Below are 17,162 nucleotides of genomic sequence, written 5' to 3'. Positions count from 1 at the left end.
CGCTTGCTGGACTTTCTTGGGCGCCCTGAAGCCTTCACAACAATTGAACCGCTCTCCTTGAAGTTCTTGATGATCTGATAAGTGGTTGATTTAGGTGCAATCTTACTGGCAGCAATATCCTTGCCTGTGAAGACCTTTTTGTGCAAAGCAATGATGACGGCATGTGTTTCCATGCAGGTAACCATGGTTGACAGAGGAAGAACAATGATTCCAAGCACCACCCTCCTTTTGAAGCTTCCAGTCTGTTATTCAAACTCAATCAGCATGACAGAGTGATCTCCAGCCTTGTCCTCGTCAACACTCACACCGGTGTTAACGAGAGAATCACTGACATAATGTCAGCTGGTCCTTTTGTGGCAGGGCTGAAATGCAGTGGAAATGTTTTTGGGGGATTCAGTTCATTTGCATGGCAAAGAGGGACTTTGCTATTCATTGCAATTCATCTGATCACTCTTCATAACATTCTGGAGATTCTGCAAATTGCCATCATACAAACTGAGGCAGCACACTTTGTGAAAATTTATATTTGTGTCATTCTCAAAAAACTTTTGGCCACGACAGTACATTGTTGTATATTGATATTCTATATTTGTCCCTTTAGGGCACATGTAACCCCCCTTGCTTACCTACGTTGAAATGCTTGGAATGTTCTTCCTGTGAAACGCATTAAACAATGCTCACTGTAAGTTCTAATCCCGTCTCATGTCCTGTCCTTATATTAGTTGTACAAGTAATACATTGTGCTATACAACAAAACTGGCAACGAGGAAGAAACGTTCTCATGTTTGTGCTCATTATCTTCAGCAGAAAGTCAGTTAAATTCGGGGGGGGTTTCGCTGTAGAAAGACTCAAACAAAACGTGGAGCTAGCCAGTCGAGTGATGCTAGCTAGCTTTTGATGTCACAGCAACGAGAGCCTCGAAGGATAGGAAGAGTTTCGCTGCGGGAAAAATTGAAGTCATCGTGAGTTAAAAGAAGAAAAAAAAGGGTCTGGGAGTAAGGGACTGTCTGAAAAGTGTGAGAATGAAAAATAAACCGAAAATGTCTGCATTGGTTGGAAATATAGGAACATTTGATGAATCTGTGCAACAATGGAGTTCTTACACAGAACGTTTTGAGTATTTTATGTTGGCAAATGGAATTAAAGCAGAAGTCGTTGTGGCAACATTTTTGACTGTTATGGGAGGAAAAACATTCAATCTAGTGCGCAGCCTAGTAACGCCTGAAAAACCTGGTGATAAATCATATGATGAAATTTTGGCTACCTTAAGACCTGTTTGGGATAGGCGTGCCGCTAGCGGGACACCTCGACAACATCCGGTGAAATGGCAGAGTGCCAAATTCAAATGAATTACTATAAATATTAAACTTTCATGAAATACAGTGTAATACATCAAAATAAAGCTTAACTTGTTGTTAACCCCTATTAACCCCTGTTAACATCCAGCGAAAAATCCTATCGCCATTAGCATAACAAAATTTAATAATTTTTTTTCTAATTATATCGTTTTATAGATACACCTCTCCTGAATCGAACCACGTTGTCCGATTTCAAAAAGGCTTTACAGCAAAAGCAAAACATTAGATTATGTTAGAGGAGTATATCGTAAAAGTAGCCACATAGCCATTTTTCGACCAACCACATGCATCACAAATAACCAAAACAGCTAAATGCAGCATTAACCTTTGACAATCTTCATCAGATGACACACCTAGGACATCATGTTACACAATACATGCAATCTTTTGTTCGATAAAGTTCATATTTATATATAAAAACAGCATTTTACATCGGCGCGTAAAGTTGACTAACTATTTTCCCTCAAATGCATCCGGTGAAACAGCGCTTCAATTTACTAAATTACTATTCGAAAACATTTTTAAAATGTAATATTGTCATTCTAAGATTTATAGATGAATATCTCTTGAAAGCACCTGTAATGCCAGATTTAAAAATAACTTTACTGGGTAATCACACTTTGCGATAAAAGGCGATGCGATACTCAGAACAATAGGCTAGCAATACAGGTCAGCGCCATCTTGGAACAATCGCATATCAAATCTAGTCTTGTATACTATTGTCAATAATCCCTTACCTTTGATTATCTTCATCCTTAGGCACTTCCAGGAATCCCAGGTCCACAACAAATGTATTTTCGTTCGAAAAAGTTCATCCTTTATGTTCCAATAGCTTGTTGTTGTTAGCGCGTTCTGAAGGCTGCACCAAAAGCTCTGTCGGCCGCGGGACTACTCTTTCAACAAAATGCATTTTTTTCTTATTTATGTTCGTTCAAACATGTCAAACGTTGTATAACATAAATCTTTAGGGCCTTTTTCAACCAGAGCTCCAATAAGATTCAAGGGGGACGATTGCATTGTCTTTATAAACGTTTCGAAAGGGGAGGGTAGCCAGGGGTCCGGCGTCATAATGGTGATGGCCCTCCTCATGTGACCACGTTCCACAGCGTGTCATTCAGTCAGTTTTCACAGTAGGAGACTCAAATCACTTTGTAAAGACTGGGGACATCTAGTGGAAGCAATAGGAAGTGCTCAATGAACCATTGCTCACGGTGTGATTTATAGGCAACGAGATGAAGTTGAGTCCGCAATTCAGAATTCCACTTCCTGTTTCGATCTGTCTCGGGGTTTTGACTGCCATATGAGTTCTGTTATACTCACAGACACCATTCAAACAGTTTTAGAAACTTTAGGGTGTTTTCTATCCACAAGTATTAATTATATGCATATCCTAGCTTCTGAGTTTGAGTAGGAGGCCGTTTAAAATGGGCACAAATTATTTTCAAAAAGTGCTGTAGCGCCCCCTATCCCAGGCGACCGTCAAGAGGTTAAAACCTGTTAGGGACAGATGTTCCGCTAGCGGAACGCCTCACCAATATCCAATGGTATAGAGTGGCGTGAATTACAAATACCTCAAAAATGCAAAAACTTAAATTTTTCAAACATATGACTATTTTACACCATTTTAAAGACAAGACTCTCCTTTATCTAACCACATTGTCCGATTTCAAAAAGGCTTTACAACGAAAGCAAAACATTAGATTATGTCAGGAGAGTACCCAGCCAGAAATAATCACACACCAATTTTTCAAGCTAGCATATATGTCACAAAAACCAAAACCACAGCTAAATGCAGCACTAACCTTTGACGATCTTCATCAGATGACACTCCTAGGACATTATGTTATGGATAGAAAACACTCTAAAGTTTCTATAACTGTTAAAATAATGTCTGTGAATATAACAGAACTGAAATGGCAGGCGAAACCCCGAGGACAAACCATCCCACCCCCCCAAAAATTAATCCTACCACTGATTTCAATGGCTGGCACTTTTATAATAGGGCAAAATAGTGCCCGATTGCAGTTCCTAGGGCTTCCACTAGATGTCAACAGTCTTTAGAAAGGGTTTCAGGCTGGTTTTTGTAAAAATGAGCCAGAAATTGTAGTTTTTCTAGGTGGCTCCCATTTTGGCTGTAGTGTTTCCAAGCGCGTGGATGAGAGCGCGTTCTTTGGTATTTTTCTCCGGTAAAGGCAAAAACGATTCTCTGTCTTAAATTTTATCGTTTATTTGCGTATTAGGGTACCTAAGGTTTGATTATAAACGTTGATTGACTTGTTTGGATAAGTTTATTGGTAACGTTTGGGATTCATTTTCTATGCATTTTGAAGGAGGGAAACCGAGTGGATTATTGACTGAAGCGCGCCAGCTAAACTGACTTTTTATGGATATAAAGAAGGTCTTTATCGAACAAAAGGATAATTTGTATTGTAACTGGGACTTTTTGGAGTGCCAACAAAAGAAGATCTTCAAAGGTAAGGTATATATTATATCGCTATTTCTACACTTTCGTGTCGCAACTCCATGGTTGAAAATGATTTGTTATGCATTTGTGTGTTGGGCGCTGTCCTCAGATAATCACATGGTTTGCTTTCGCCATAAAGCCTTTTTGAAATCTGACACGGTGGCTGGATTAACCTGTTTGGGATAGGAGGCAGTATTTTCACGGCTGGATAAAAAACGTACCCGATTTAGTCTGGTTATTACTCCTGCCCAGAAACTAGAATATGCATATAATTAGTAGATTTGGATAGAAAACACCCTAAAGTTTCTAAAACAGTTTGAATGGTGTCTGTGATATTAACAGAACTCATATGGCAGGCCAAAACCTGAGAAGATTCTATATGGGAAGTGCCCTGTCTGACCATTTCTTGGCCTTCTGTAGCCTCTTTATCAAAAATACAGGATCTCTGCTGTAACGTGACAATTTCTAAGGCTTTCATTGGCTCTCAGAAGGCGCCAGAACGTTGAATGATAACTCTGCAGTCTCTGGGCGAAAAACAGTAGGGGTTTTGGAGAGTGGTACTTCTGAGAACAATGGCACTGTCGTGCGCGTGCTTGTTATGACACCATTTTCTTCTTTCAGTGTTTGAACGGATATAATGTCTCCCGGTTGGAATATTATTGCTATTTTACGAGAAAAATCGCATAAAAATTGATTTCAAACAGCGTTTGACATGCTTCGAAGTACGGTAATGGAATATTTTGACATTTTTTGTCATGAAACGCGCCGGCGCGTCACCCTTCGGATAGTGATTTGAATGCACGAACAAAATGGAGCTATTTGGATATAACTATGGATTATTTGGAACCAAAACAACATTGGGTGTTGAAGTAGAAGTCCTGGGAGTGTATTCTGACGAAGAACAGCAAAGGTAATCCAATTTTTTTAAATGTTTTTTGTCAACGTTTATCGTGAGTAATTTAGTAAATTCACCAGTTTTCGGTGGGTATGCTAGTTCTGAACAAAACATGCTAATGTAAAAAGCTGGTTTTTGATATAAATATGAACTTGATTGAACAAAACATGCATGTATTGTATAACATAATGTCCTAGGAGTGTCATCTGATGAAAATCGTCAAAGGTTAGTGCTGCATTTAGCTGTGTTTTGGGTATTTGTGATGCATGCTAGTTGCTTAGAAAATGGCTGTGTGGTTATTGTGTCGATGTACTCTCCTAACATAATCTAATGTTTTGCTTTCGTTGTAAAGCCTTTTGGAAATCGGACAACGTTGTTCGATTCAGGAGAAGTGTATCTATAAAATGGTGTAAAATAGTCCTATGTTTGAGAACTTTGAATTATGACATTTTGTGGTTTTAAATCTTGCGCTCTGATTTTTCACTGGCTGTTGAATAGTGTGGGACGATTTCGTCCCACCTACCCTAGAGAGGTTTTAACATTGCAGAGAACAATAGAAGTGAGTACGTCAATGGAAATGGCAAATAAAGACGCACAACAGCTAAGTGCATCGACCCAAGTGCATAAGGTGTCTACGGAGTTAAAAAACAATCAGGAGGTGGGAAGCCATGCTGTCGCTGTGGGAAACCAGGTCACCAAGCAGAGGAGTGTTGGTGCAAAGACTTAGACTGCAGAAGTTGTGGGAAAAAGGGTCACATCAAACGTGCATGTAAAAACAAAAAGAGACAATCAAACAAAAGTACTGAAAAAAGGAAAAGGGAGAAAAGGGAGTTCAAAAAGAAAGTGCATAAAATGGAGCACACACAGGATGAACAAAGTGATACCCTGTCTGAAGGGGAATAATCTTTGCATGTTTTGTCCATTTCAGACAATGGACACGGATACTGGGTGACACCGCTACTGGATGGAAACGCAGTACGGATGCGAGTGGACACTGGAGCAGCCATAGCTTTGCTGTCTGAGGCTGTATAAAATTAGAAACTACATCACCTCACACTACAGCCCACAAAGATGAGCTGAAAACATACACCGGTGAGATTGTTCCAGTGAGAGGAAGTGTGATTGTTACAGTGGAGCTCAACAAACAGAAGGTAAAGCTACCACTCTACATTGTGAAAGGCAACCATCCAGCATTGCTAGGACGCACATGGCTGGAAAAGATCAAACTAAACTGCCAGGAAATTCACATGGTTGCAAAAGAGGACACAAACCTACAAGGGATATTGAGGAAACACGCGGATGTGTTCAAAGGAGAACTTGGCAGTATGAAGGACATAACAGTTAAACTGACCGTGAAACCAGACAGCAAGCCAAAATGCTTCAAAGCTAGACCTGTCCCATACGCCATAAATAAAAAGTTGAAATTGAGCTAAACAGACTAATCGAGAGTGGAGTATTGGATCCAGTGAATGGGCTACACCTGTTGTTCCAGTCATAAAAAACAGATGGATCACTCAGACTCTGTGGTGATTTCAAAGTCACCAATAACCTGGTCTTGACTGCTGAAAAATATCCACTACCCCTCATTGACGACCTCTTTTCTGGTTTAGCTGGAGGACAAATATTCAGTAAGATAGACTTATGTCAGGCCTATCTACAGATGCATGTGGACAAAGAGTCACAAGAACTGTTGACCATAGTGACTCACAAATGACTGTACAGGTACCGGAGGCTTCCTTTTGGAATCACTTCAGCTCCGGCCTTGTTTCAGAGAGCTATGGACCAGATACTGAGCGGGCTCACTGGGGTCCAATGTTACCTCGATGATCTACTCATCACTGGCAAAGACGAGCAGGAGCACCTGAGAAACCTGAACGCTACACTACAGAGATTGGAGGAGTATGATCTGAGGGTCCGGAAGGACAAATGCGAGTTTTTCCGGCCCTCTGTTGAGTACCTGGGCCACTTAAAAAATAAAGGGGAGCTGCACACTCTAGGAGCTCAGATGCAAAAATATTTCTATCCAATGTTTTGACAGACACGCTGTCTCCATCAGGGTATAATGACAAACACTGCGAGATGACTCATCAAACCACTCGATTTTGTCTCTACGTTACATTGGCATCGAACTTGTCACCCTCCCTAGGAGAGGGGGTGACCTCGACAATTTATTGTTAAAACGAGAGGCTGCCTGGATCTTTAATTTAAAGACCCTTGCTCCCTTCGGTCTCAACGTAGACTTTGATCTGAAGCCATTCTTGTGATTATTGTGATTTTGCTATTGTAAATGTTTGTAGGCTTATGTAGCCAAATTGTATCTATGATCGTACGATATCCATTTATGTTTTTTGTATGCTATTTTAATATTTGAGAATTAACCAATGATATCAGGCCACAACTGGCCATTATTACAGACACCTGTGTGTCTCTTTTGACACTATATAAATGAGTCATCTCGCAGTGTTTGTCCTTATACCCTGATGAAGGGTATAATCTTACATTTTATCGTTTATTTGCATATTAGGGTACCTAAGGTTTGATTATATGTATAAACAATCCTTGAAGAACTGACAGATTCCCGTTCGTTAAGGGGTAGCTTTAAACACATTTATTTAATTCATAATATTTAGTACAGACCTTTGAATAATTAATACAAAACATTTTTTACTGTTCCTTTCTTACAGATAACGGGCCTGGCTATAGGGTTGTCACTGAACCCCACCCGCTGTCTGTGTCCAATTCCCCAGCGTCAGGACTCGGTAAGTTTTCACTCCAGGGATAGATCATACGTCTGGCCTGTAGACACTCGCCCGTGTGTCTTAAGGATAGAAGCGGCCATCGACGTAATTGTTCATGATTTTGGAAAAAACTGTCCAGTTTATTAATCAGGGTTATGAATATAGGGTAATCCCTCCATTTAAAGCTAAACACAGGCATAAAAAAATGCACATCCTTGCAGGCTTTGGAAAATACATATGACCTGACAGACTTCGTCGCATTTCTACTATCAAATTGTTCACATGCTAAAATTGTCACTTTGGAGTTGGGGCTATAAGCCATTGAAGAGATCCTGATGGCTTGTATATCATGGCGACCCTCCACCCTCTCTTCCATAGCATAGCCTGGCACGGCTGTACCACTCAGGGTCTGTTCAATTTGACAGAGCGCTAGCCGTATCTTAAGCCAGTCTCTCATACGCAGTGCAGGAGAAAAACTCCCGGGTTTTGCATGATAAAGGGGTCTGGGGCCGCTGTCTGTGAAAATCTTCACCGTTGAATCCTCAGGTTTGAACATATAAGTCATATGGCCATCACTAGTATCCAAAAACGCTTTAAAACATTCTGGGGCCTCACCCCAAAGATCCTCGATGCTTTTATCATTGGGTTCACGACAAGAGGTGCATAGTACCCCGAGAATTGGCCTAGGAGACATCATTTTCTGTTTAATGTTCAGGGTTTTATTTTTAAAATCTTGTTTAGTGTTCTGGGGCCACATGTGTGTCTGGGGCGTATTTATAAGACATCTGCCTCCAACACATAGCCCCCCGGACATTCCTAATTCATAGACAACAACCCTAAGAGCAATAAAATAGGGGGGGTGTGGGGGCCATCCTCTTTGAAATGTTCAAACACAAACCCCCCCAGCTCAACGAGGTCCCTACACATCAATCATCATTACCACTTCAAAGAGATGCAATATAGATATAAAATAACACACACTCTAACACGTGACAGAACAGGATGCAACTATATGACCTTAACCACGTGACACCTTCCCGCCAGGATGTCCTGACCGGATGCCCTTATTTGGGCATGTACGCGCCATCCGGACATAGGGTCATAAATCACGATTTTGACCGATGCCGTCTACTTTATTCTCTCTTACATCTATGAACATTTGAAGATATTATGGGTATTATGGGTCAGAAAAGAGCAGACTTGGCTTCCAGGATCCAGTTGAAGGAAAAGTTTTAATACAGAGCTTTGGGGTACAAGTCGTCATGTGAAAATGCAAAGACTAACAGCACCAGAGGCAAAAAAAGCGAAGGTCAACAGCAAGGTGGTAGAGCATGGCTAATAAGTATGGCTCAAAGGGCAAATTCTTCTTCTGAGTCTCAACATTATATAGTCATTCTGAATGACGTATACATGCATCATTACAGACGTTGATTGATAAGAACCTGATACAACTTTCTATTGAACAATGAGAACTGTGAGACATCTGCTACTTTGTGTACAGAGTGAAATTCAGCAGTTTACCAAGTTCAAGATTGGATTGTCAGTTCCTGAGGCCTATAGTTCTGTGTCCTGACATCTGATACATAGATAAATGGAAAACACTTGTAGACCTTTACTTCAGACCATTTTAAGTAATGCGTAAGACATTAAGAAGGCTAATCATATCATGATTACAAGAAAAATGTGAGCAAGTGGTCAAAGTCAATCTTGTTTGTCATAAGGCATTCACCTGGCCCCAACATTGGGCAAACTACAGTTATATTTCATACAGATATGGTGATGTGAAATTGATCCAATAAGACATTTAGTTGTTTGCCGACCATATTGTAAAAAAGTATGTGGACACCCCTTCAAATTAGTGGATTCTGCTATTTCAGCCACACACGTTGCTGACAGGTGTATAAAATCAAGCACACAGCCATTTAATATCCATAGACAAACATTGCCAGTAGAATGGCCTTACTGAAGAGCTCAGTGACTTTCACGTGGCACCGTCAAAGGATGCCACCTTTCCAACAAGCCAGTTTGTCAAATGTCTGCCCTGCTAGAGCTGCCCCGGTCAACTATAAGTGTGGTTATTGTGAAGTGGAAACGTCTAGGAGCAACAACGGCTCAGCCGCGAAGTGGTAGGCCACAAGCTCAAAGAATGGGACCGCCGAGTGCTGAAGCGCATAGCGTGTAAAAATGGTATGTCCCCGGTTGCAACACTAATTACCGAATTCCAAACTGCTTCTGGAAGCAACCTCGGCACTAGAACTGTTCGTCGGGAGCTTCATGAAATGGGTTTCCATGGCTGAGCAGCTGCACACAAGCCTAGCTCAGCATGCACACAAGCTCAGGATGCGCAATGCCAAGTGTCGGCTGGAGTGGTGTAAAGCTCACCGCCATTGGACTCTGGAGCAGTGGAAACGTGTTCTCTTGAGTGATGAATCTATCTGGCAGTCCAACAGACTAATCTGAGTTTGGCGAATGCCATGAGAATGCTACCTGCCCTAATGCATAGTGCGAACTGTAAAGTTTGGTGGAGGAGGAATAATGGTCTGGGGCTGTTTTTCATGTTTCGGGCTAGGTCATTTAGTTCCAGCGAAGGCAAATCTTAACGCTACATCATACAATGACATTCTAGACGATTCTGTGCTTCCAACTTTGTGGCAACAATTTGGGGAAGGCCCTTTTTTGTTTCAGCACAACAATAACCCAGTGCACAAAGCGAGGTCCATACAGAAATAGTTTGTCGAGATCGATGTGGAAGAACTTGACTGGCCTGCACAGAGCCCTGACCTCAACCCTATCTAACTTTGGGATGAATTGAAATCGCCGACTGCAAGCCAGACCTAATCGCCCAAAATCAGTGCCCGACCTCACTAATGCTCTTGTTGCTGAATGGAAGCAATTCCTCACAGCAATGTTCCGTCATTTAGCGGAAGCCTTCACAGAAGAGTGGAGACTGTTATTAAAGCAGCAAAGGGTGGACCAACTCCATATTAATGCCCATGATTTTGGAATAAGATGTTCGACGATCAGGTTTTCACATACTTTTGGTCATGTAAAGTATGTTACAAATGCCTGGTAAGGATTATTTTGATTTTTCAATGTTACATGTAATGTGGCTGTTAGGAAGCAGCCAAATAAATATGTCATTTTTCTTTCTTTAAAACAGAGCTACAATCCTACCACGGGACCCTATTTTGGGAACTGTTGGGCCGTTATCCTTCACTTTGGGGGATTTAATGTCCCTCCATGGCCCAAACCATGAAACTGACCAGGTAAAGTCTGTCTTAATAGCCATCAAAGTATTTTCCAGTATTACATGAAACCCACATGAAACTCAGAATAATCATAATCTAAATAAAATAATTAGTCACCTAATAGATCATGGATGCATTCATGTACAAGGAGGGTATGGTAAATATTACTTAGCGGGAACTCACAGCAAACACAAACTCAGTTCGATAGAACCTTGCCCAACTCAGTGGCCTTGTGGTTAGTGTCTGCCCTGAGATTGGAAGGGTGAGATTTTGATCCCCGGCCGAGTTATACCAAAGACTGTAAAAAGAAACATGGGACCTGATGAGTCTGTGCTTGGCACTCAGCATTAACGAGATAGATTTGGGCTAAAGCCATGTGATAAACTAGTGTCCTGTCCAGGGGGTGTACTTGTACATGAAGCTGTCACACACTATAGAAACAGGAAATAGGCTCCTGCCATATGAGCCATTCCGGTCACTTGTGCAAGGCTACTTACTTACAAGGCTTAACCCTAACCCTTTTGTGTTTCAGTTTTTTAATTAACCAAGCAAGTCAGTTAAGAACAAATTCTTATTTTACAATGACATCCTACCCCGGCCAAACCTTCCCCTAACCCAGACAACACTGGGCCAATTGTGCACCGCCCTATGGGACTCCCGATCACGGCCAGTTGTGATACAGCCTGGGATTGAACCAGGGTCTGTAGTGATGCCTCTAGCACTGAGATGCAGTGCCTTAGACTGCTGCGCCACTCGGGAGCCAGTTATTCACCTTTTACTAAAATGTATGTTAGGTTGCACTGAATCTGTGTCAAAATGCTTTTGTTTATACATCATTGTGTTTTTGGTTTTATTTTATAAACACATTACTGTACAACAAGACTACTGTATGAGTCTATGAGTCCAGAAACATACAGTAGATAATACACCTCCAGCAAACACTGCTACATTGTTGTAACCTAGTGTCAACCTACTCCATTTGGTAGCGGGAACCTTGCCAGAAGATAGCCATTACATACCAATGAAATACTTTTAAGGGTTGTGATAATGTAAGTATGCAGCCTTTAGCCTACCAGGAGACAACTAGCATTTTAACACAATAGGATATATTTGGTAAATCTACCTGCTTAATCTAACAGACAGCGAGAACAACATATTTTGTAGAATAATTCAATGTTTAATTGAAAATAGTTGCTATTTCAGATCTGACCTTTTTTTTCACTTGCTGTTTGCCACACCATCACATTCTGTGAGACCTGACAGCTGCAGCCCATCACTGAATGCCCCACGTGGGTCAAGTCGAGAGGCTACTAGTGCTCAGTGAGTCCAATTAGTATCAGCTTGATTCAGGTGTGTGATTTGGTGTTACAAGTTGCTATTGTTTTGTCACAAGGATGGCACCAAACTTTATGCCACCACAAGGCTATGTTAACAGAGGGTAATGATTATGTTACATTGGCACCAACTTCACCACAATGTAACTTCAAAGTTGCGGTTACGTATTGTGTTCAATGGGTTAGGCTCACAAATGTTAATACATTTAAAATGAACATGATACATGATCAATAATGGGACAATGTAATGAAGCTTGACACTCTATGCTCATAAGATTAAAAACAGAACTAGATTCAAAACATCTGAAAAACAATATCTGTGTCTATTTCAATGTTTAACCAGAGAGTAGTACAAGTAGTACAAGATATAAAGTTCAGACCATGCTGAAAAGGCTATTACAACAATAAAACCTTTGCTTTTTTAATTGTTCAACATGTCCTTGGCACAAGTCAGTGAGTCAATATCCTTTTATGTTTATACAATGTTTGGATTTAGACATTGCTGCACCACACCATTTTCCGCAATGACAGATATATAACAGTACAACCAAAAAACATTGTTAATACAACATTAGTTTGTCTAAAATGCCCATGGGAAACACTAAAAAAACATTTGTTTGGAGTCATTGGCATACCCTGAAAAGGACAATGTGCAAAAATGAAAGTGCCCCCCACTATTTCACTGATATTTGAATGTAGAATATCGAAACGAGGTACTAATATATACGGTACTAAACAGTCATACTATCGATATAAGGTATTTACTGAAATTGTGAAAAGGAAGGACGCAAAGCTTTTTAAAAGATGACTGAGTTTCAAATGGCCATTTCCAACACGACTCATTTATAAGAATAAATCTTCAACTAGGAAATTGCTTTAGGAAAAGTAATTAACTACAGTGGATGATTTCACCGCCATGCCAGATGAGTGATCAATATTATGTACTATACACGTACAGGCCATAGCTCCATTTCGAGCCCAAAACCGGAGGTTTAAAAAATACGGACGAGGCAAGCACATGTGCAACAGGTAGCTGCTGATGCTGGATATGTTCCCCTGCCGCTGGCGTTGGACATCCACTTCCTGTGTGTCCTGGCAGACCATAGAGAACTGCTGATTCCTTTTAACAGCACATACATAGGCCTGTATTTGACAGACAATAATACTTGTCATTTTACACCAACACTAGAGGTGTGCATTGATGTGACATCATACATGTACACATCATGTGATGTTTAAGTTCCCTAACAGTAAGAATCAGTAAGAATCAGTTTTATAATGAAATTGGATGATATTGGATGATATTTACTCATTTAAATATGTACCCCCTTAAAACCGCCATCACATGCGCCTGCCTATACATTGCTTTGACTTTGTTTACAATCCGTAGCTCAAGAGGAACATTCGACCAAAGATAATGATAACCTTTCATCTGTGGTGTGACTGTTAGCCAGCAAGCTACTTACCAGCATGCTGGCAAAAGCACACGGTATTGTGACTGGATGCCATATTGTAAATTTAACGTTACATTATTTTCTGAAGAATGAAGACATCCGACAGCAGGGGCTGCTTTTCATTTCGGGTGGACAGGCTGCACTGAAAATTACGATCATGTCACGCGTGTGCAGTGCACATTTCAAGCTAAGTTGCTTTATCAATTGGGGCAACCTGGTCTCAGAGCATGTCGTATTATTCTGTACTCAAAAAACACAATTTAGTATGATATGTTACGTTTCATATGGTACGTATTCATTTGTGATTGTCGAGCACCCTAACCATCTATCTTATGTAACCGCACAAAATGTAACATATCATACTAAATGGAGTGTTACGGATTTATGAACAGAATAACATGAAATGCTCTGAGACCAGGTTGATTGAGGAGAACATTCGATGGGTCTTGCCAGAATGTCACGTTCGTCGTAAAAAGGAGACCAAGGCGCAGCGTGCGTAGAGTTCCACATAGTTTAATAAATGAAATTCATCAAACAAAACAATAAAGCACAAACGAAACGTGAAGCAAATGGTGTGCTCACAGGCAACTGACCAAAAAACAAGATCCCCCAATTAAACCCAGTGGGAAAAAGCTGCCTAAATATGATCCCCAATCAGAGACAACGAAAGAGAGCTGCCTCTGATTGGGAACCATATCAGGCCAACATAGAAATACATAATCTAGAATGTCCACCCAAATCCCACCCTGACCTAACCAAATAGAGAAATAAAAAGTCTCTCTACGGTCAGGGCGTGACAGTACCCCCCCAAAGGTGCGGACTCCAGCCGCAAAACCTGACTCAATAGGGGAGGGTCCGGGTGGGCATCTAGCCTCGGTGGCGGCTCCTGTGCGGGACGTAGACCCCGCTCTGCTCGCGGATCCGCCATCCTCGGTGGCGACTCTATTGTGGGGGTCGTTGCTGAAAGCTCCGGACCGAGGATCGTTGCCGGAGGACCCGGACTGTGGATCGTAGCCGGAAGCTCCGGACCGTGGATCGTCGCCGGAGGACCTGGAACGTGGATCGTCGCCAGAAGCTCCGGACCGTGGATCGCCGCCGGAGGAACCGGAGCGTGCATCGTTGCCGGAGGCTCTGGACCGTGGATTGTCGCCGGAGGGACCGGACAGTAGATTGTCACCGGAGGCTCCGGACTGCCGACCGTCGCCAGAGGTTCCGGACTACCGTCTGTCGCCGGAAGCTCCGGACTGGGGACCGTCGCCAGAAGCTCCGGACTGGGGACCGTCGCCGGAAGCTCCGGACTGGGGACCGTCGCCGGAAGCTCCGGACTGGGGACCGTCGCCGGAAGCTCCGGACTGGGGACCGTCGCCGGAAGCTCCCGACTGGGGACCGTCGCCGGACGCTCCCGACTGGGAGCCGCATAACACGGTGCCTGACCGGTCACACGATCCCCACGGTAAGCACGGGGAGTTGGCTCAGGTCTAAACCCTGACTCTGCCAATATCCCCGTGTGCCACCCCCCCACCTTTTTTGGGGGGGAGCTGCCTCTCGGGCTTCCGTTGTCGTTCTAACTCCTCGTATTGTCGCCGTTCCTCTCTTGCTGCCTCCATCTGCTCCCTTGAACGGCGATACTCCCCAATTCGCGTCCAGGGCCCTGCTCCACTCATGATCTCCTCCCATGTCCACTCATCCTGGCCACGCGGCTTGGTCCATTTTTGGTGGGATCTTCTGTCACGTTTGTCGTAAGAAGGAGACCAAGGCGCAGCGTGCGTAGAATTTCACATAGTTTAACCTCTATGGGACCCCTTCCCGTTCTCATCCCGGTAACGGGATTGCTTGACAAGATAGCAAAAATCTAATAATTTCAATTTCTCAAACCATCAACTATTTTACACCATTTGAAAGATAAACATCTCCTTAATCCAACCACATTGTCTGATTTCAAAGAGGCTTTACGGCGAAAGCATAAAGTTAGATTATGTAAGGACAGTACATAGACAAGATATTACACACAGCCATTTTCAATGCAAGGACAGGCTTCACCAAAAGCAGAAAACCAGCTAAAATGATGCACTAACCTTTGACAATCTTCATAAGATGACACTCCTAGGACATTATGTTAGACAATACATGCATTTTTTGTTCTATCGAGTTCATATTTATATCCAAAAACAGCATTTTACATTGGCACGTGACGTTCAGAGAATGTATTTCCCCCAAAACTTCCGGTGAATCAGCACTACAATTTACAAAAATACTCATAATAAACGTTGATAAAATATTAAACTGTTATTCAAAGAATTATAGATTAACATCTCCTGAATGCAACCGCATTGACAGATTTCAAAATAACTTTACTGGGAATGCACACTGCAATAATCTGAGTACTGTGCTCAGAAAAATACACTACGCAATACAGATATCCGACATTTTGGAGTCATCTAAATGCATAAATAGCATTAGAAATATTCACTTACCTTTAATAATCTTCATCAGAAGGCACTTCCAGGAATCCCAGGTCCACAACAAATGTTGTTTTGTTCGATAAAGTTCATAATTTATGTCCAAATAACTCCATGTTGTTTGCACGTTCAGTAAGCTACTCAAAATGTAGGACGCGCAAGGAAAATGTCACGACGAAAAGTAAAAAAAATAATCTATTTACGTTCGTTCAAACATGTCAAACGTTGTATAGCATCAATCTTTAGGGCCTTCATAACGTGAACCTTCAGTAATATTCCAACCGGACCCATGCATTGTCTTGAAAAACGTTTTGGAACAGCTACCTCTCGCGTGAATGCGCGCCAATGAACTGACATCCTTCCCTGGGTCACCAACTTCCCAGCCTTCTCATTTGGTCTCTGTTCATCATAGACGCCTCAAACAACTTTCTAAAGACTGTTGACATCTAGTGGAAGCCTTAGGAAGTGCAAAATGAATGCTTAGTCACTGTGTGTTTGATTGGCAATGACTTGAAAAAACCACAGGCACCAGATTTTCATTTTCTGGTTGTATTTTTCTCAGGTTTTTGCCTGCCATATGAGTTCTGTTATACTCACAGACACCATTCGAACAGTTTTAGAAACCTCAGAGTGTTTTCTATCCAAATCTACTAATAATATGCATATTCTAGTTTCTGGGCCAGAGTAGTAACCTGTTTAATTTGGGTACGTTTTCATCCGGCTGTGAAAATACTGCCCCCTAGCCCAGATAGTTAATAAATTAAACTCACCAAACAAAACAATAAAGCCCATAGAAACATGAAGCAAATGGCGTGCTCACAGGCAACTAACCAAAAAACAAGATCCCACAAAAACCCAGTGGGAAAAAGCTGCCTAAATATGATCCCCAGTCAGAGACAATGGAAGACAGCTGCCTCTGATTGGGAACCATATCAGGCCAACATAGAAATACATAATCTAGAATGCCCACCCAAATCACACCCTGACCTAACCAAATAGAGAAATAAAAAGGCTCTCTATGGTCAGGGCGTGACACAGAAAGATAATCCTGAAGACGGATGCTGTAACATCATTGACAGTTGATCTCGTAAGCGCTGACCATAATGTAAATATCAGAGTTTGATGAGTCTGACATTGTAGCCAACATTTTTTTTTTGGGGGGGGGGGGATCAGCGGGCTAACGTTAGATAATGCAACTATGGCTGTGGCTGC

This window comes from Salmo trutta, chromosome 17 (genome assembly GCF_901001165.1).
Source record: "Salmo trutta chromosome 17, fSalTru1.1, whole genome shotgun sequence".
Classification (NCBI taxonomy): domain Eukaryota; kingdom Metazoa; phylum Chordata; class Actinopteri; order Salmoniformes; family Salmonidae; genus Salmo; species Salmo trutta.
Note: the sequence above shows the minus strand (reverse complement) of the source record.